Genomic DNA, 20007 nt, shown 5'->3' with positions numbered 1-20007 from the left:
CATGTTTTGGGAATGTCCTGTTGGGTCCCAGTTCGTGTCATGTTTTGGGAATGTCCTGTGGTGTCCCAGTTTGGTCACATGGTTTGGGAATGTCCTGTGGGGTCCCAGTTCTGGTCATGTTTTGGGCATGTCCTGTGTTGTCCCAGTTATGGTCACATGGTTTTGGAATGTGCTGTGGTGTCCCAGTTCTGGTCACATATTTTAGGAATGTCATGTGGTGTCCCAGTTCTGGTCACATGTTTTGGGAATGTCCTGTGGTGTCCCAGTTCTGGTCACATGTTTTGGGAATGTCCTGTGGGATCCCAGTCCTGGTCACATGTTTTGGGAATGTCTTGTGAGCTCCCAGTTCTGGTAACATGTTTTGGGAATGTCCTGTGGTGTCCCAGTTATGGTCACATGGTTTGGGAATGTCCTGTGGGGTCCAAGTTCTGGTCATGTTTTGGGAATGTCCTGTGGTGTCCCAGTTATGGTCACATGGTTTGGGAATGTCCTGTGGGGTCCCAGTTCTAGTCACATTGTTTGGGAATGTCCTGTGGGGTCCCAGTTCTGGTCATGTTTTGGGCATGTCCTGTGTTGTCCCAGTTATGGTCACATGGTTTTGGAATGTGCTGTGGTGTCCCAGTTCTGGTCACATATTTTAGGAATGTCATGTGGTGTCCCAGTTCTGGTCACATGGTTTGGGAATGTCCTGTGGGGTCCCAGTTCTAGTCACATGTTAAAAATAAAAACATGGGATGATTTCACTGAACAAAAAAAAAAGGGAATTGAATGATCCCCAATGATCCATCACATCTCCCATAAATGTTTTCAACATACACCTGTAAAATGATAGTATAGAAACTAAAGCTTTGGTTGTCTTCCTCTCAGGCTTCCATGTCTTCTCCCTGGACTCCCTCAATGTCCACATCTTGAACATTAGAATCTGAAGCCTCATCTTCATTTTCACTTTACAACCTTGTTGAGGATGGCTCGTTGTCTTGCTCAAAAAGCCTCAAATTTGCCCAGATGGCCACCTTGTATTGGTCAGACTGTTGCGTGTTTTGGAGTGTGTGTTCCCAAATAAGGACCAAATAAGGACTCTGCTCTCTCAGAGGAGGACAAATCTGTTCTGTTTGAGCTACAAAAGAAGTCTGATGATATGTTACACCTATTATTGAAAAAAACAGAAAGCAGAGGGAGCCTTTGTCAGATCTTGGAAGAAGTGGCTAGAGGAGGGTGAACAAAATTCATCAGATTTTTTCAGGTTAGAAAAATACCCCTTCAAACATAGTACAATTCAACAATGAAGTATTAATGGTCTCATCACAGATGATCCCGAATTAATCTCTAACTTTAGTTGCGACTTCTACAGGAATTTATATAGTTCTAAGTATTGTGAGGTTTCCTCAACTCTTGTTTTTAAACTCTCTGAGGGATGTGAAATCAATTGAGAAGCCTGAGAGGGAACAGTGTGATGACACTATTATAGTTGAAGAGATCATTTATTCTATTGAACACCTTAAAAATAATATGTCTCCTGGGACTGATGGCATATCTGCTGAGTTGTACAAAACTGTTTCTCAACAGTTGGCCCCTTTTCTGTTGGAGGTCTTTTCTGAAATCATTGTAAATAATGATCTCCCTCCCAGTTTGACTCAAGGTCTGATTACATTGTAAATAAAAGAGGAATTAGGCAAGGTTGCCCAATTTCACCTTACCTCTTCCTGCATGCAACCCAACTTCTTACAAGTTCTGTTAAAACCAACAATATAAAAGGGATCTCTATTGCTGACAGAGATTGTCACGCCCTGACCTTAGAGAACCGTTTTATTTCTCTATTTGGTTAGGTCAGGGTGTGATGTGGGGTGGGAATTCTATGTTTTGTTTTCTATGTTTCTTTATTTCTATTTTTCGGCCGGGTATGGTTCTCAATCAGGGAAAGCTGTCTATCGTTGTCTCTGATTGGGAATCATACTTAAGTAGCCCTTTTTCCCTCCTGTCAGGGTGGGTAGTTGACTTTTGTTAGTGGCACTTTAGCTCTTTAAGCTTCACGGTTGTTTCTTCATTTGTTGGCGACGTTCTAAATAAAAGCTAAATGTACGCTCACCATGCTGCACCTTCCTGCACCTTCCTTTAACAACGGCCGTGACAGAGATATTATCATAAGTCAACTTGCAGATGACACAACTTGCTGACCAGATTCCTAGAGCAGTCGATGTGATAAATATATTTTCCAAAGCTTCGGGTCTTTGTCTAAACCTTAATAAGTATGAATTGTTTGCTGTTAAAGACTGTGTGATACCCTCTATATGCAATATTCCAGTCAAGGAAAAAGTAACATACCTTGGGATTACCATATCTAAGGATCAACAGGAAAGATGCTTATAAAATGTTACACCTATTATTGAAAAAAACAGAAAGAAGTTGAACCAATGGTGGCAGAGGGATTTATCCTTGAAAGGTCGAGTAATGCTTTCCAAAGCTGAAGGTGTCTCCAGACTTACTTACGCAGCCCAGTCCCCCGACGCGCAGCCCAGTCCCCCGACCCGCAGCCCAGTCCCCCGACGCGCAGCCCAGTCCCCCCGACGCGCAGCCCAGTCCCCCCGACGCGCAGCCCAGTCCCCCGACGCGCAGCCCAGTCCCCCGACGCGCAGCCCAGTCCCTCCATCTTGAAAACAAAATAGGTAAAGTGGTTGACCAGGTGCTTTTCAACGTCTTCTGGAAAAATCGTACACATTATATTAGGAAATCTGTCATTATGAACTCATATGAATATGGTGGTCTCAAATTTTTTTGATTTTCCTACTTTGAATAATACTTTTAAGATAAATTGTGCTACACATTTTTTTAAAGAATCCAAATTCAATTTGGAATTTCATCCTTCATTATATCTTCTCCCATGTTGGTGGCCTCAATTTTATGTTACTTTGTATCTATAACATTGATAAGCTTTTCATAGACAAGTATTCATAACGTGGTTGTTAATATATAAACATAATTTTCCAACGCATAGGTATTTCATTTGGAACAATGAGGACATTTTGTATAGAAACAAGTATTTATTTTTTAAAGAAAGGGTTCAATAATCATATCCTGCTGGTGAGTCAACTTTTTAATGCAGAAGGATTGTTACTCAGTTATGAGGAATTGTTATCTCGTTACAATATCACTCTTACACCTAGAGAGTTCACCGTAGTCTTTGAAGCTGTAACACCTAGAGAGTTCTCCATAGCCTGATGCTGTAACACCTAGAAAGGTCACCATAGTCTTTGATGCTGTAACACCCAGAGAGTTCTCCATAGTCTGATGCTGTAACACCTAGAGAGTTCTCCATAGTCTGATGCTGTAACACCCAGATAGTTCCCCATTGTCTGATGCTGTAACACCCAGAGAGTTCTCCATAGTCTGATGCTGTAACACCTAGAGAGTTCTCCATAGCCTGATGCTGTAACACCTAGAGAGGTCACCGTAGTATTTGATGCTGTAACACCCAGAGAGTTCTCCATAGTCTGATGCTGTAACACCTAGAGAGTTCTCCATAGTCTGATGCTGTAACACCCAGAGAGTTCCCCATTGTCTGATGCTGTAACACCCAGAGAGTTCTCCATAGTCTGACGCTGTAACACCTAGAGAGTTCTCCATAGTCTGATGCTGTAACACCCAGAGAGTTCCCCATTGTCTGATGCTGTAACACCCAGAGAGTTCTCCATAGTCTTTGATGCTATTCCATCTGGAACTCTCATGTTATTTAGAGGTGTAGCCAGACGTCCCCTTGTTGACCTTCCCTCCTTAATCCAGGTGACTCTCCAATAGGGAAAATATGTTTCTCTCCTTGCTCTCTCAGAAAAACAGATATATTCGTGCTTTATTTCAAAGGGATATTGTTTCCCTTCCTTATGTCACAAGTTACTGGAATACATTGGTCACTAATATCTGTTGGAAAAAAAGTCTGGTTATTACCACACAAATACCTGCTTGTTAACAAGGTCAAAGAGGTCCTCTTTCAGAATGATTCATAAGTATTACCCTGCGAATCATTCCCTGAAGAAACTTAAAAAGACATTAACATTGATTGTACTTTTTGTGTTGAGCATCCAGAAACAGTTTCACATTTATTTTGGCATTATCTACATGTTAAACAATTCTGAAAAGATATTCACAGTTTTATATTTGTTAATATTCTTGATGACTTTTGTTTGTTATGGGAGAATGTGTTGCTCGGTTTCCTTAACCATAATAAAGATTTTACCTGATACATCTAATTGTGCTAATGGAAAATTTTCGTTTTCATAAATGTAAATACAAGACCATGCTGTACAAGACCACGAAGAAGACTCACGGAACATTTCGAACACTGCATAACAAGCGGCCACCCGAAACGGTCTTGAGTGACAACAAACCTGCCCAATAAGCTTATTCGCTTGAAATACACCCACTTCTGTTGACACGGCCACTTCTGTTGACACGCCCACATTGAGACACTCCACGTCGGCAGTTACCGCCCACTCCGGAGAGGGGGTCTCTACGACTCAGAAAACACGGATGTGACGTTCCAGCTCACCAGATTTGGATTAAACCATTGGATTACAGTAAATAGTCGGACGGAGCGAAGAACAGGAGGGCTGTCAGATCGAATTGAAAACGGTACGGTTCCTTGCAGTTTTTACAAAAATAATTGAATATGTGAATGTAGACGTATACCCTGTAAAGTTATGCATGTTGTTTGAGGCAACATTTTGTTCGGGTGTTATTAGTGGCAAGACGTGTCTTTCTTTCTGTGTAGTCTTATCTATCCGGTGCTGCTGACGCCTGGCATCAAACCGCAGGCGAGCTGTGCGGTCTTGGAACAAAATATACGAGATTTTATTTGAGCATTTTATTTGACATATTATTTCAGAAAATATAATGAATCGTTGACTTGCATTGTGTTACAACGTTGTTATTACGCATATACGCACTGGAGCTGTACTGTCCTGGCTTTGTTTTTGCATCCCACTCTGTAGACGCCGGTCAGTCATCCTCAGAGAGGGGTGGCTGCTATGCTGCTCAACGGCTTGTTATGTAACGAACTGGACATTACGATGCACGTTACTGGGAAAACATGACACTCTTGCAGATTTATACATGTATTCTGTGTCCTATTCGTTATAGGTACAAATCCACTGTACATTTGTTTTACTATATGGTCCCAGAACAACAGTCTGAGTAGGCTATATATACTGTAGGTCACAGAACAGCAGTCTGAGTAGGCTATATATACTGTAGGTCACAGAACAGCAGTCTGAGTAGGCTATATATACTGTAGGTCACAGAACAGTAGTCTGAGTAGGCTATATATACTGTAGGTCACAGAACAGCAGTCTGAGTAGGCTATATATACTGTAGGTCACAGAACAGTAGTCTGAGTAGGCTATATATACTGTAGGTCACAGAACAGCAGTCTGAGTAGGCGATATATACTGTAGGTCACAGAACAGTAGTCTGAGTAGGCTATATATACTGTAGGTCACAGAACAGCAGTCTGAGTAGGCTATATATACTGTAGGTCACAGAACAGTAGTCTGAGTAGGCTATATATACTGTAGGTCACATAACAGCAGTCTGAGTAGGCTATATATACTGTAGGTCACAGAACAGCAGTCTGAGTAGGCAATATATACTGTAGGTCACAGAACAGTAGTCTGAGTAGGCTATATATACTGTAGGTCACAGAACAGTAGTCTGAGTAGGCTATATATACTGTAGGTCACAGAACAGTAGTCTGAGTAGGCTATATATACTGTAGGTCACAGAACAGTAGTCTGAGTAGGCTATATATACTGTAGGTCACAGAACAGTAGTCTGAGTAGGCTATATATACTGTAGGTCACAGAACAGCAGTCTGAGTAGGCTATATATACTGTAGGTCACAGAACAGCAGTCTGAGTAGGCTATATATACTGTAGGTCACAGAACAGCAGTCTGAGTAGGCTATATATACTGTAGGTCACAGAACAGTAGTCTGAGTAGGCTATATATACTGTAGGTCACAGAACAGTAGTCTGAGTAGGCTATATATACTGTAGGTCACAGAACAGTAGTCTGAGTAGGCTATATATACTGTAGGTCACAGAACAGTAGTCTGAGTAGGCTATATATACTGTAGGTCACAGAACAGTAGTCTGAGTAGGCTATATATACTGTAGGTCACAGAACAGTAGTCTGAGTAGGCTATATATACTGTAGGTCACAGAACAGTAGTTTAAGTATAGAAAGTATGAATATGGACAAATTCATATTATATATTATGTAATAAATAATTATGTTTTGAAATGTAGCCTAATAGATAATAATTAGAGGATAACAATGTGAGAGGTCAACGGTGAACGGCAGAGCTGTACTGTATGTATGAATGAATGGGTTTTATGACAAGTTCTATTGATGCTTTATGGGCAGAACTTTGCAGAACTTCGATAGGGAACATATTGTTGTAGAAATAATTAGTTTTCTTTTAATCAGAACTCTGTTCTGCTTTATTTCAGTTGTACAATTATTGTTGTATTTTACCTCCAGTTCATATACAGTATTCTCTCTCATATACTTTTATGTGCTGTACATGTCTGAGGAAGAATCCTGTAGTTTTATGAGAAGGCAGACAACCTGTCTTGGCTCAAGGAGAGGAACTATGGGGATTACAGTTCCGATGCCTGAGTGCTGAATGCCTGAGTGCTGAATGCCTGAGTGCTGAATGCCTGAGTGCAGGATGCCTGAGTGCAGGATGCCTGAGTGCTGAATGCCTGAGTGCAGGATGCCTGAGTGCAGGATGCCTGAGTGCAGGATGCCTGAGTGCTGAATGCCTGAGTGCTGAATGCCTGAGTGCTGAATGCCTGAGTGCTGAATGCCTGAGTGCAGGATGCCTGAGTGCAGGATGCCTGAGTGCAGGATGCCTGAGTGCAGGATGCCTGAGTGCAGGATGCCTGAGTGCCGAATGCCTGAGTGCTGAATGCCTGAGTGCTGAATGCCTGAGTGCAGGATGCCTGAGTGCAGGATGCCTGAGTGCAGGATGCCTGAGTGCTGAATGCCTGAGTGCAGGATGCCTGAGTGCTGAATGCCTGAGTGCAGGATGCCTGAGTGCAGGATGCCTGAGTGCAGGATGCCTGAGTGCTGAATGCCTGAGTGCTGAATGCCTGAGTGCTGAATGCCTGAGTGCAGGATGCCTGAGTGCAGGATGCCTGAGTGCAGGATGCCTGAGTGCAGGATGCCTGAGTGCTGAATGCCTGAGTGCAGGATGCCTGAGTGCTGAATGCCTGAGTGCAGAATGCCTGAGTGCAGGATGCCTGAGTGCTGAATGCATGAGTGCAGAATGCCTGAGTGCAGAATGCCTGAGTGCAGGATGACTGAGTGCTGAATGCCTGAGTGCAGGATGCCTGAGTGCTAAATGCCTGAGTGCAGGATGCTTGAGTGCTGAATGCCTGAGTGCTGATTGCCTGAGGGCTGAATGCCTGAGTGCAGGATGCCTGAGTGCTGAATGCCTGAGTGCTGAATGCCTGAGGGCAGGATTCCTGAGTGCAGGATGCCTGAGTGCTGAATGCCTGAGTGCTGAATGCCTGGGTGCAGGATGCCTGGGTGCAGGATGCCTGAGTGCTGAATGCCTGAGTGCTGAATGCCTGAGTGCAGGATGCCTGGGTGCAGGATGCCTGAGTGCAGGATGCCTGGGTGCTGTCTTGCTGTTGTTGTGAGGGTAGCGTTGTATTTCCTAATTCTGCTGAGTGAGAATGTGGAGTAAAGGTCTTCATGTGACAGAGATCTGTCTGGTTTCAGTTTGGTGAACACCGAGCCCAGGGTGCAGTTACAGGTCACAGAACAATCAGCCTAATGTAGGATGGAAGACACACACGCTCATTCACTGACACACACTGACACTGTGGTGAAGACAGAACCTATCAGGGGGGGGGGGGGGGTATTGTCTGTATTTACCTATGGCAGGAGGATACTCAACACTGGTGAAGACAGAACCTATCAGGGGGGGGGGGGTATTGCCTGTATTTACCTATGGCAGGAGGATACTCAACACTGGTGAAGACAGAACCTATCAGGGGGGGGGGGGGGGGTATTGTCTGTATTTACCTATGGCAGGAGGATACTCAACACTGGTGAAGACAGAACCCATCGGGGGGGGGGGGGGTATTGTCTGTATTTACCTTTGGCAGGAGGATACTCAACACTGGTGAAGACTGAACCTATCGGGTGGGGGGGGGGGGGGGGTATTGTCTGTATTTACCTATGGCAGGAGGATACTCAACACTGGTGAAGACAGAACCTATCAGGGGGGGGGGGGGGGTATTGTCTGTATTTACCTTTGGCAGGAGGATACTCAACACTTGTGAAGACTGAACCTATCGGGGGGGGGGGGGGGGGGGGTATTGTCTGTATTGACCTATGGCAGGAGGATACTCAACACTGGTGGAGACTGAACCTATCAGGGGGGGGGGGGGGGGGGGGAGGGTATTGTCTGTATTTACCTATGGCAGGAGGATACTCAACACTGGTGAAGACAGAACCTATCAGGGGAGGGGGGAGGTATTGTCTGTACTGACCTATGGCAGGAGGATACTCAACACTGGTGAAGACTGAACCTATCGGGTGGGGGGGGGGTATTGTCTGTATTGACCTATGGCAGGAGGATACTCAACACTGGTGAAGACTGAACCTATCGGGGGGGGGGGGGGGGGGGGGGGTATTGTCTGTATTTACCTATGGCAGGAGGATACTCAACACTGGTGAAGGCAGAACCTATCGGGGGGGGGGGGGTATTGTCTGTATTTACCTTTGGCAGGAGGATGGATACTCAACACTGGTGAAGACAGAACCCATCAGGGGGGGGGGGGGGGGGGGGGGGTGTTGTCTGTATTGACCTATGGCAGGAGGATACTCAACACTGGTGAAGACAGAACCTATCAGGGGGGGGGGGGGGGGGGGTATTGTCTGTATTTACCTATGGCAGGAGGATACTCAACACTGGTGAAGACTGAACCTATCAGGGGGGGGGGGGGGGGGGGGTATTGTCTGTATTTACCTATGGCAGGAGGATACTCAACACTGGTGAAGACAGAACCTATCAGGGGGGGGGGGGGGGGTATTGTCTGTATTTACCTATGGCAGGAGGATACTCAACACTGGTGAAGACTGAACCTATCAGGGGGGGGGGGGGGGGGGTATTGTCTGTATTTACCTATGGCAGGAGGATACTCAACACTGGTGAAGACAGAACCCATCGGGGGGGGGGGGGGTATTGTCTGTATTTACCTTTGGCAGGAGGATACTCAACACTGGTGAAGACTGAACCTATCGGGTGGGGGGGGGGGGGGGTATTGTCTGTATTTACCTATGGCAGGAGGATACTCAACACTGGTGAAGACTGAACCTATCAGGGGGGGGGGGGGGGGGGGGTATTGTCTGTATTTACCTATGGCAGGAGGATACTCAACACTGGTGAAGACTGAACCTATCAGGGGGGGGGGGGGGGGGGGGGGGGGGGGGGTATTGTCTGTATTTACAAAACACCTGACTGGCTTCAAACGTGACGATCAGAGCAAATCAAATGTAATTGTATTTGTCACAAGCTTGGTAAACAACAGGTGTAGACTAACAGTGAAATGCTTAGTTACAGGCTCTTCCCGACAATGCAGAGACAAATAATAGAGAAATAATATAAAAGTTAAACAGGTAATAATACATGTAATAATAATTGTTTTTTTACATATATATATATATATATACGGTGCATTTGCATTTTCTTACGTAATCCTTTTTCTAAAAAAAAATGTGTCCTCATCAATATACACTGCTCATAAAAATAAAGGAAACACTAAAATAACACATCCTAGATCTGAATGAATGAAATATTCTTATTAAATACTGTTTTCTTTACATAGTTGAATGTGCTGACAACAAAATCACACAAAAATGATCAATGAAAATCAAATGTATCAACCCAGGGAGGTCTGGATTTGGAGTCACACTCAGAATTAAAGTGGAAAACCACACTACAGGCTGATCCAACTTTGATGTAATGTCCTTAAAAGAGGTCAAAATGAGGCTCAGTAGTGTGTGTGGCCTCCACGTGCCTGTATGACCTCCCTACAACGCCTGGGCATGCTCCTGATGAGGTGGCGGATGGTTTCCTGAGGGATCTCCTCCCAGACCTAGACTAAAGCATCCGCCAACTCCTGGACAGTCTGTGTGACGTTGGTGGATGGAGCGAGACATGATGTCCCAGATGTGCTCAATTGGATTCAGGTCTGGGGAACGGGCGGGCCAGGCATCAATGCCTTCCACTTGCAGGAACTGCTGACACACTCCAGCCACATAAGGTCTAGCATTGTCTTGCATTAGGAGGAACCCAGGGCCAACCGCACCAGCATATGGTCTCACAAGGGGTCTGAGGATCTTATCTCGGTACCTAATGGCAGTCAGGCTACCTCTGGCGAGCACATGGAGAGCTCAGCGGCCCCCCAAAGAAATGCCACCCCACACCATGACTGACCCATCGCCAAACCGGTCATGCTGGAGGATGTTGCAGACAGCAGAACGTTCTCCACGGCGTCTCCAGACTGTCACGTCTGTCACATGTGCTCAGTGTGATCCTGCTTTAATCTGTGAAGAGCACAGGGCGCCAGTGGCGAATTTGCCTATCTTGGTGTTCTCTGGCAAATGCCAAACGTCCTGCACGGTGTTGGGCACGGTGTTGGGCAAACAGACCCTCATGGAGTCTGTTTCTGACTGTTTGAGCAGACACATGCACATTTGTGGCCTGCTGGAGGTCATTTTGCAGGGCTCTGGCAGTGCTCCTCCTGCTGTTCCTTGCACAAAGGCGGAGGTAGCGGTCCTGCTGCTGGGTTGTTGCCCTCCTACGGCCTCCTCCATGTCTCCTGATGTACTGGCCTGTCTCCTGGTAGCGCCTCCATGCTCTGGACACTACGCTGACAGACACAGCAAACCTTCTTGCCACAGCTCGCATTGATGTGCCATCCTGGATGAGCTGCACTACCTGAGCCACTTGTGTGGGTTGTAGACTCCGTCTCATGCTACCACTAGAGTGAAAGCACCGCCAGCATTCAAAAGTGACCAAAACATCAGCCAGGAAGCATAGGAACTGAGAAGTGGTCTGTGGTTATCACCTGCAGAACCACTCCTTTATTGGGGGGGTCTTGCTAATTTCCTATAATTTCCACCTGTTGTCTATTCCATTTGCACAACAGCACGTGGAATGTATTGTCAATCAGTGTTGCTTCCTAAGTGGACAGTTTGATTTCACAGAAGTGTGATTGACTTCAAGTTATATTGTGTTGTTTAAGTGTTCCCTTTATTTTTTTGAGCTGTGTACATCCAATATCTCCTAATGACAAAAAAATAAAAATAAATTGTTGCAATTTATAAAATATAAAAATCAGAAATATCATATTTACATTAGTATTCAGAACCTTTACTCAGTACTTTGTTGAAGCACCTTCGGCAGTAATTACAGCATTGAGTCTTCTTGGGTTTGACGCTACAAGCTTGGCACATCTGTATTTGGGGAGTTTCTCCCATTCTTCTCTGCAGATCCTCTCAAGCTCTGTCAGGTTGGATGGGGAGCATTGCTGCTCAGTTATTTTCAGCTCTCTCCAGAGATGTTCGATCGGGTTCAAGTCCGGGCTCTGGCTGGGCCACTCAAGGACATTCAGAGACTTGTCCCGAAGCCACTCCTGCGTTGTCTTGGCTGTGTGCTTAGGGTTGTTGTCCTGTTGGACGGTGAACCTTCACCCCAGTCTGAGGTCCTGAGCGCTCGGGAACAGGTTTTCATCAAGGATCTCTCTGTACTTTGCTCCATTCATCTTTCCCTCAATCCTGACTAGTCTCCTAGTCCCTGCTGTGGAAAAACATCACCACAACATGATGCTGCCTCCACCATGCTTCAACGTAGGGATGGTGCCAGGTTTCCTCCAGACGTGACGCTGGAAAGAGTTCAATCTTGGTTTCATCAGACTGAAGAATCTTGTTTCTCCTTGTCTGAGAGTCCTTTAGGTGCCATTTGGAAAACTCCAAGCGGGCTGTCATGTGCCTTTTACGGAGTTGTGTCTTCCGTCTGGCCACTAACATAACAACCTGATTGTTGGAGTGCTGCAGAGAAGGTTGTACTTCTGGAAGGTTCTCCCATCTCCACAGAGGAACTCCGAATCCCTGTCAGAGTGGTTCCAAACTTCTTCCATTTAAGAATGATGGAGGCCACTGTGTTCTTGCGGACCTACAATGCTGCAGAACTTTTTTGGTACCCTTCTCCAGATCTGTGCCTGCTCTGACATGCACTGTCAACTGTGGGACCTTATATAGACAGGTGTGTGCCTTTCCAAATCACGTCCAATCAATTGAATTTACCACAGGTGGACTCAAGTCAAGTTGTAGAAACATCTCAAGGATGATCAATGGAAACAGGATGCACATGAGCTCAATTTTGAGTCTCATAGCAAAGGGCATGAATACTTATGTAAATAAGATGTTGAATTTAAAACAAATTTAAAACAAACAGATAAACAGTAACAGCAGCATATGTGATGAGTCCAAAAAGTTAGTTCAGAAAGGGTCAGTGCAGATAGCAACTATTGAACTATTGTGACTGCTCGAGGTAGCTTAGTTAGCCCTATTACAACAACACTATGACAGATTATTATAGGTAACGTAGTTAGCCCTATTACAACAACACTATGACAGATTATTATAGGTAACGTAGTTAGCCCTATTACAACAACACTATGGCAGGTTATTATAGGTAGCTTAGTTAGCCCTATTACAACAACACTATGACAGATTATTATAGGTAGCTTAGTTAGTCCTATTACAACAACACTATGACAGATTATTATAGGTAGCTTAGTTAGCCCTATTACAACAACACTATGACAGATTATTATAGGTAGCTTAGTTAGCCCTATTACAACAACACTATGACAGATTATTATAGGTAACGTAGTTAGTCCTATTACAACAACACTATGACAGATTATTATAGGTAACGTAGTTAGTCCTATTACAACACTATGGCAGGTTATTATAGGTAACATAGTTAGTCCTATTACAACAACACTCATTTCATACCTATTTTAAGGTTTGTGTTGAATTTGAATAAGGGTTTTAGGGCGGGGCTAATGTTAGCTTCACAAGTAAACTGCGGCTGTCACTGCTTTTGAGAGTCATGATGGCACACAGTGATGATGATTCGAAAAATGCACTATTGATTGAATTAACTATTGATGAACTCACAAATAATTAACTTTACACTCACCATTGATAATGTCTTAATAAATAAATAGATAGATATATGAGTTACACAAAGTAGGAAGCTTTATTTTCAGAGGGGATGGATTCTGTTCAAAGAGAGAGAGGAAGGAACAATGCTACTTTATATAATGTTACTCAACAAAGCATGAGAATGGGTTAATGTAACAACTTCCAATAGCACAAGATAAATAATTATATAAACTACTTAACTTAGTAAATTATTGTATATAGCAACAATATGAATATAAAAATAAATATAGCAACTAATAACAGTTAGTAACTCTCATATGTCCTTTCACTCCATCATATACACTGCGTCCATGAAAACCTGCTCTTTCCATGAAATAGGTAATAACATTATGTTGGATTACATGGAAATTATATCCACATTTGTGAGTCCATTTCCTTGGAACTATCTTATGAATTGTGTTGCATGAATAAAAAAAAACGACCTCTCATTTAATTGTATTTTGACAGGAAATGTCTGGAAAGGGGAAGGGCCTAACAAGCACCGCTCCACTCTCGAACAGCTATAGGCTGCTAACGAGGAAGTGAATGCAGGGAGGAGCCTGAGGGAGGTGGCTCGTGCCTACTGTCAGTACCTGTTTACAGGGAAGCCAATGGTCCAAAAACATTCCCCATAGTTTATAACTATTGCAGTTTGGTGAAATGCTGTTCACGGTCACTGAACTGGCTATGCACTTTGGTCCTGTTCATTTTCTTCACTTCTTCAATCAACAGCAGAAAGAGAGGCAGGAATGTTGCCTCTCAATTTTGGTTAGAGCATGTCATTTACAAACAAATTTAATAGTTACTGACATGCGTTATTGCACGCATGAGATTTCACAATTATTGTCACGTTCTGACCATAGTTTTTTTGTGTTTTCCTTGTTTTAGTGTTGGTCAGGACGTGAGCTGGGTGGGCATTCTATGTTGTGTGTCTAGTTTGTCTGTTTCTGTGTTTAGCCTGATATGGTTCTCAATCAGAGGCAGGTGTTAATCATTGTCTCTGATTGGGAACCATATTTAGGTAGCTTGTTTTGTGTTGGGGTTTGTGGGTGGTTGTTTCCTGTCTTTGTGTTCTCTGCACCAGATAGGACTGTTTTGTGTTGGGGTTTGTGGGTGGTTGTTTCCTGTCTTTGTGTTCTCTGCACCAGATAGGACTGTTTTGTGTTGGGGTTTTGTGGGTGGTTGTTTCCAGTCTTTGTGTTCTCTGCACCAGATAGGACTGTTTTGTGTTGGGATGTGTGGGTGGTTGTTTCCAGTCTTTGTGTTCTCTGCACCAGATAGGACTGTTTTGTGTTGGGGTTTGTGGGTGGTTGTTTCCTGTCTTTGTGTTCTCTGCACCAGATAGGACTGTTTTGTGTTGGGGTTTGTGGGTGGTTGTTTCCTGTCTTTGTGTTCTCTGTACCAGATAGGACTGTTTTGTGTTGGGGTTTGTGGGTGGTTGTTTCCTGTCTCTGTGTTCTCTGCATTACATAGGACCGTTTTGGGTTTTGCCACGGTTGTTTTTGTAATTGTGTTCATGTTGAGTTTCTCATATTAAAAACTATGAACTCTAACCACGCTGCATTTTGGTCCTCCTCTCCTTCGACGGAAGAAAGCCGTTACAATTATTGAATAAAGCGCTCGTGAAAAGGTTGGCACAGCAAAGGTATTTCAAAACATGTGAACACAGCAAACGTTAGAGCAAAAATAGGAAAGCTCTTTGTCAGCAGGTGAAGGGTTTGTTTGTGTAAATGCAGATCAGAGGTTGGCACAGTGGTATTCTTTTTAAGATTCTGCTCATCAAAGTCGTACGCAATTCATTATTGATTGATTCAGTGTTTGTGTTATTGATGACCACATTGCTGTTAGCGCCCTGCTCGTGAAAAATGTGTTTAATATTAGCCATAATAAAATTCATACTAATGCTCATTAAATGAAAATCATGAATAATGAAGATTTCTTACAAGTGCATATGGTTAAGCGTGATTTTAATCTGAGAGAGAAGCGTTACTCCTGGTGAAAAGAGGTTGTACGCCACACAATGCTCGTCGGGACACGGCACGATGTAATGTACAGTGTCAGAGGGGTCCGTTTTTTTCACAATTTCTTGAATACTATTGGTCCAATACCATGTCAATCAACGCCTGAATAGAAACGTAGCTAACACCCTGTATTTTGATGCTAACACAGTTGCTACAGTTCCAATAGTATTCATTGCTGTTCTATCAGGAGGACTCATCTGCTGTTGTCAGGAGGATTCATCTGCTGTTGTCAGGAGGATTCATCTGCTGTTCTATCAGGAGGATTCATCTGCTGTTCTATCAGGAGGATTCATCCGCTGTTCTATCAGGACGATTCATCTGCTGTTCTATCAGGAGGATTCATCTGCTGTTCTATCAGGAGGATTCATCTGCTTTTCTATCAGGAGGATTCATCTGCTGTTGTCAGGAGGATTCATTTGCTGCTCTATCAGGATGATTAATCTGCTGTTCTATTAGAAGGATTCATCAGCTGTTGTCAGGAGGATTCATCTGCTGTTGTATTAGGAGGATTCATCTGCTGTTGTCAGGAAGATTCATCTGCTGTTGTCAGGAGGATTCATCTGCTGTTCTATCAGGAGGATTCATCTGCTGTTCTATCAGGAGGCTTCATCTGCTTTTCTATCAGGAGGATTCATCTGCTGTTGTCAGGAGGATTCATCTGCTGCTCTATCAGGATGATTAATCTGCTGTTCTATTAGAAGGATTCATCAGCTGTTGTCAGGAGGATTCATCTGCTGTTGTCAGGAGGATTCATCTGCTCCTCTATCAGGAGGATTCATCTGCTGTTGTCAGGAGGATTCATCTGCTCCTCTATCAGGAGGATTCATCTGCTGTTGTCAGGAGGATTCATCTGCTGTTGTCAGGAGGATTCATCTGCTGTTGTCAGGTTTCATCTGCTGTTCTATTAGGAGGATTCATCTGCTGTTCTATCAGGAGGATTCATCTGCTGTTCTATCAGGAGGTTTCATCTGCTGTTCTATGAGGAGGATTCATCTGCTGCTCTATCAGGAGGATTCATCTGCTGCTCTATCAGGATGATTCATCTACTGTTCTATTAGGAGGATTCATCTGCTGTTCTCTCAGGATGATTCATCTACTGTTCTATTAGGAGGATTCATCTGCTGTTGTCAGGAGGATTCATCTGCTGTTCTATTAGGATGATTAATCTGCTGTTTTATCAGGAGGATTCATCTGCTTTGGTCAGGGGGAATCATCTGCTGTTGTCAGGAGGATTCATCTGCTGTTGTCAGGAGGATTCATCTGCTCCTCTATCAGGAGGATTCATCTGCTGTTGTCAGGAGGATTCATCTGCTGTTCTATCAGGAGGATTCATCTGCTGTTGTCAGGAGGATTCATCTGCTGTTCTATCAGGAGGATTAATCTGCTGTTGTCAGGAGGATTCATCTGCTGTTGTCAGGAGGATTCATCTGCTGTTCTATCAGGATGATTCATCTGCTGTTCTATCAGGAGGATTCATCTGCTGTTCAATCCTCCTGAAGGGAACTTTTTGTCCCAGAAAAGAGGGTTACCTCTGATGCGGTTGCATGGCAACCCGTTTGTCCTGTGAAGAGAACTCACATATCCCAGCAATCTGTCCGGGCAGGGGAAGTGACATCAATAAGGTGTGGTGACAGCAAGGGGTTGGGAGTGGCTTGTGGAGGTGGCATGGTGACAGCAAGGGGATGGGAGGGGCTTGTGGAGGTGGCATGGTGACTGCAAGGTGGTCGGAGTGGCTTGTGGAGGTGGCATGGTAACAGCAAGGGGATGGGAGGGGCTTGTGGAGATGGCATGGTGACTGCAAGGGGTTTGGAGTGGCTTGTGGAGGTGGCATGGTGACAGCAAGGGGATGGGAGGGGCTTGTGGAGGTGGCATGGTGACAGCAAAGGGATGGGAGGGGCTTGTGGAGGTGGCATGGTGACAGCAAGGGGATGGAAGGGGCTTGTGGAGGTGGCATGGTGACAGCAAGGGGATGGGAGGGGCTTGTGGAGGTGGCATGGTGACTGCAAGGGGTTGGGAGTGGCTTGTGGAGGTGGCATGGTGACAGCAAGGGGATGGGAGGGGCTTGTGGAGGTGGCATGGTGACAGCAAGGGGATGGGAGGGGCTTGTGGAGGTGGCATGGTGACAGCAATGGGATGGGAGGGGCTTGTGGAGGTGGTATGATGACAGCATGTTGATGATGCTCTGTTCTGTTCGTTCTGGTTCATATTCACACAGATTAACAAGGTTGCATCCCAAATGGCACCCTATTCCCTGGGCCCTGGTCAAAAGTAGTGCACTAGGGAATAGGGTGCCATTTGGGAGGTTTAGCAGGGTTAGAGAAGTATTAATGGACATAGTCCAGGTTTAGCCTGGGATAGAGAAGTATTAATGGACATTGTCCAGGTTTAGCCAGGGTTAGAGAAGTATTAATGGACATAGTCCAGGTTTAGCCAGGTTTAGAGAAGTATTAATGGACATAGTCCAGGTTTAGCCAGGGTTAGAGAAGTATTAATGGACATAGTCCAGGTTTAGCCAGGGTTAGAGAAGTATTAATAAGCTCATTGGTTTTGTAACAGTGAAATGTAGACTTATTGTGATCCCAGTAGTTCATTTTGGCCTATTTCATAAGGAGGCTGCCATCACTCTCTCCTGTAATAACTACTGTGTTATTGTTATGTAACACCATCACTCTCTCCTGAAATAATATCCTATCTCCTATATGTTGACGTGTATTGTATATGGTTGACTTGTATTGTATATACAGTTGAAGTCAGAAGTTTACATTCCACTTAGGTTGGAGTCATTAAAACTCATTTTTCAAACACTCCACACATTTCTTGTTAACGAACTATAGTTTTGGCAAGTCAGTTAGGACATCTACTTTGTGCATGACACAAGTCATTTTTCCAACAATTGTTTACAGACAGATTATTTCACTTGTAATTCACTGTATCACAATTCCAGTGGGTCAGAAGTTTACATACACTAAGTTGACTGTGCCTTTAAACAGCTTGAAAATTCCAGAAAATGATGTCATGGCTTTAGAAGCTTCTGATAGGCTAATTGACATAATTTGAGTCAATTGGAGGTGTACCTGTGGATGTATTTCAAGGCCTACCTTCAAACGCAGTGCCTCTGCTTGACATCATGGGGAAATCAAAATAAATCAGACATACTTCCAAAGTCCTGGCAAAATGTCTTAAGGACAACAAAGTCTAGGTATTGGAGTGGCCATCACAAAGCCTGACCTCAATCCTGTCAAATTTGTGGGCAGAAGTGAAAAAGTGTGTGCGAGCAAGGAGGCTACAAACCTGACTCAGTTACACCAGCTCTGTCAGGAGGAATGGGCCAAAATTCACCCAACTTATTCTGGGAAGCTTGTGGAAGGCTACCCGAAACGTTTGACCCAAGTTAAACAATTTAAACGCGATGCTACCAAACACTAACTCAGTGTATGGAAACTTCTGACCCACTGGGAATGTGATGAAAGAAATAAAAGCTGTAATAAATAATTCTCTCTACTATTATTCTGACATTTCACATTCTTAAAGTAAAGTGGTGATCCTAACTGACCTAAGACAGGGAATCTTTACAAGGATTAAATGTCAGGAATTGTGAAAACTGAGTTTAAATGTATTTGGCTAAGGTGTACGTAAACTTCTGACTTCAACTCTATATATAAAACATGTTGTGTGTGTGTGTGTGTGTGTGTGTGTGTATAGGTGTTTTTGTGTGTGTGTGTGTGTGTATAGGTGTTTTTTTGTGTGTGTGTGTGTGTGTGTGTGCACTCATGCTCGTGCTTTGTGAAGGGGAGTGGAAGGATTTCTGTCACCATTGTCCCTGTCCAATCTATTATGACTCAGTGTATCACTGTGCCCTTTCACCTCAACAACAACAACAGAAAAGAACAGAACAGCCACCATGTGCAGCTCAGCTCTGAACAGCAGGCAGCATATCCTCCTCTCTTCTCTTGTCTTCTCTCTGCTCCCTTCACACAGTAATCTATCTCGGCTCATCTCCTTTATTTCTCTCTCTCTCTCTCTCTCTCTCTCTCTCTCTCTCTCTCTCTCTCTCTCGCTCTCTCTCTCTCTCTGTCTCTGTCTCTCTCTCTGTCTCTTCAACTCAATGGGCTTTATTGGCATGGGAAACATGTGTTAACATTGCCAAAGCAAGTGAGGTAGATAATATACAAAAGTGAAATAAACAATACAAATTAACAGTAAACATTACACATACAGAAGTTTCAAAACAATAAAGACATTACAAATATCAGTAATGTTGTTACAACAGGGAAAATAAATAAATAAGCATAAAAATGGCTTGTATTTGCAATGGTGTTTGTTCTTCACTGGTTGCCCTTTTCTCGTGGAAACAGGTCACAAATCTTGCTGCTGTGATGGCACACTGTGGAATATCACCCAGTAGATATGGGAGTTTATCAAAATTGGATTTGTTTTCTAATTCTTTGTGGATCTGTGTTATCTGAGGGAAATATGTCTCTCTAATATGGTCATACATTGTGCAGGAGTTTAGGAAGTGCAGCTCAGTTTCCACCTCATTTTGTGGGCAGTGAGCACATAGCCTGTCTTCTCTTGAGGGCCATGTCTGCCTAGGGCGGCCTTTCTCAATAGCAAGGCTATGCTCACTGAGTCTGTACATAGTCAAAGCTTTCCTTAAGTTCGGGTCAGTCACAGTGGTCAGGTATTCTGCCACTGTGTACTC

General features: G+C 44.1%; 1 protein-coding gene across 1 annotated transcript in view; it reads left to right on the top strand.

Moving 5' to 3' along the window:
- The first annotated feature begins 4470 nt into the window (after positions 1 to 4470).
- map3k13 (mitogen-activated protein kinase kinase kinase 13) overlaps positions 4471 to 20007 on the top strand; it is a 138609-nt gene continuing 123072 nt past the window's right edge. Inside the window, exon 1 of the mRNA XM_036959538.2 lies at positions 4471 to 4623. The gene's annotated coding sequence lies outside the window, so the exon portion shown is untranslated. The remainder of the gene's footprint in view (positions 4624 to 20007) is intronic.

Source organism: Oncorhynchus mykiss, chromosome 22 (assembly GCF_057628025.1).
Source record: "Oncorhynchus mykiss isolate SJ-2025 chromosome 22, ASM5762802v1, whole genome shotgun sequence".
Taxonomy (NCBI): Eukaryota; Metazoa; Chordata; class Actinopteri; order Salmoniformes; family Salmonidae; genus Oncorhynchus; species Oncorhynchus mykiss.
Note: the sequence above shows the minus strand (reverse complement) of the source record. Positions and strands in the feature narration are given on the sequence as shown.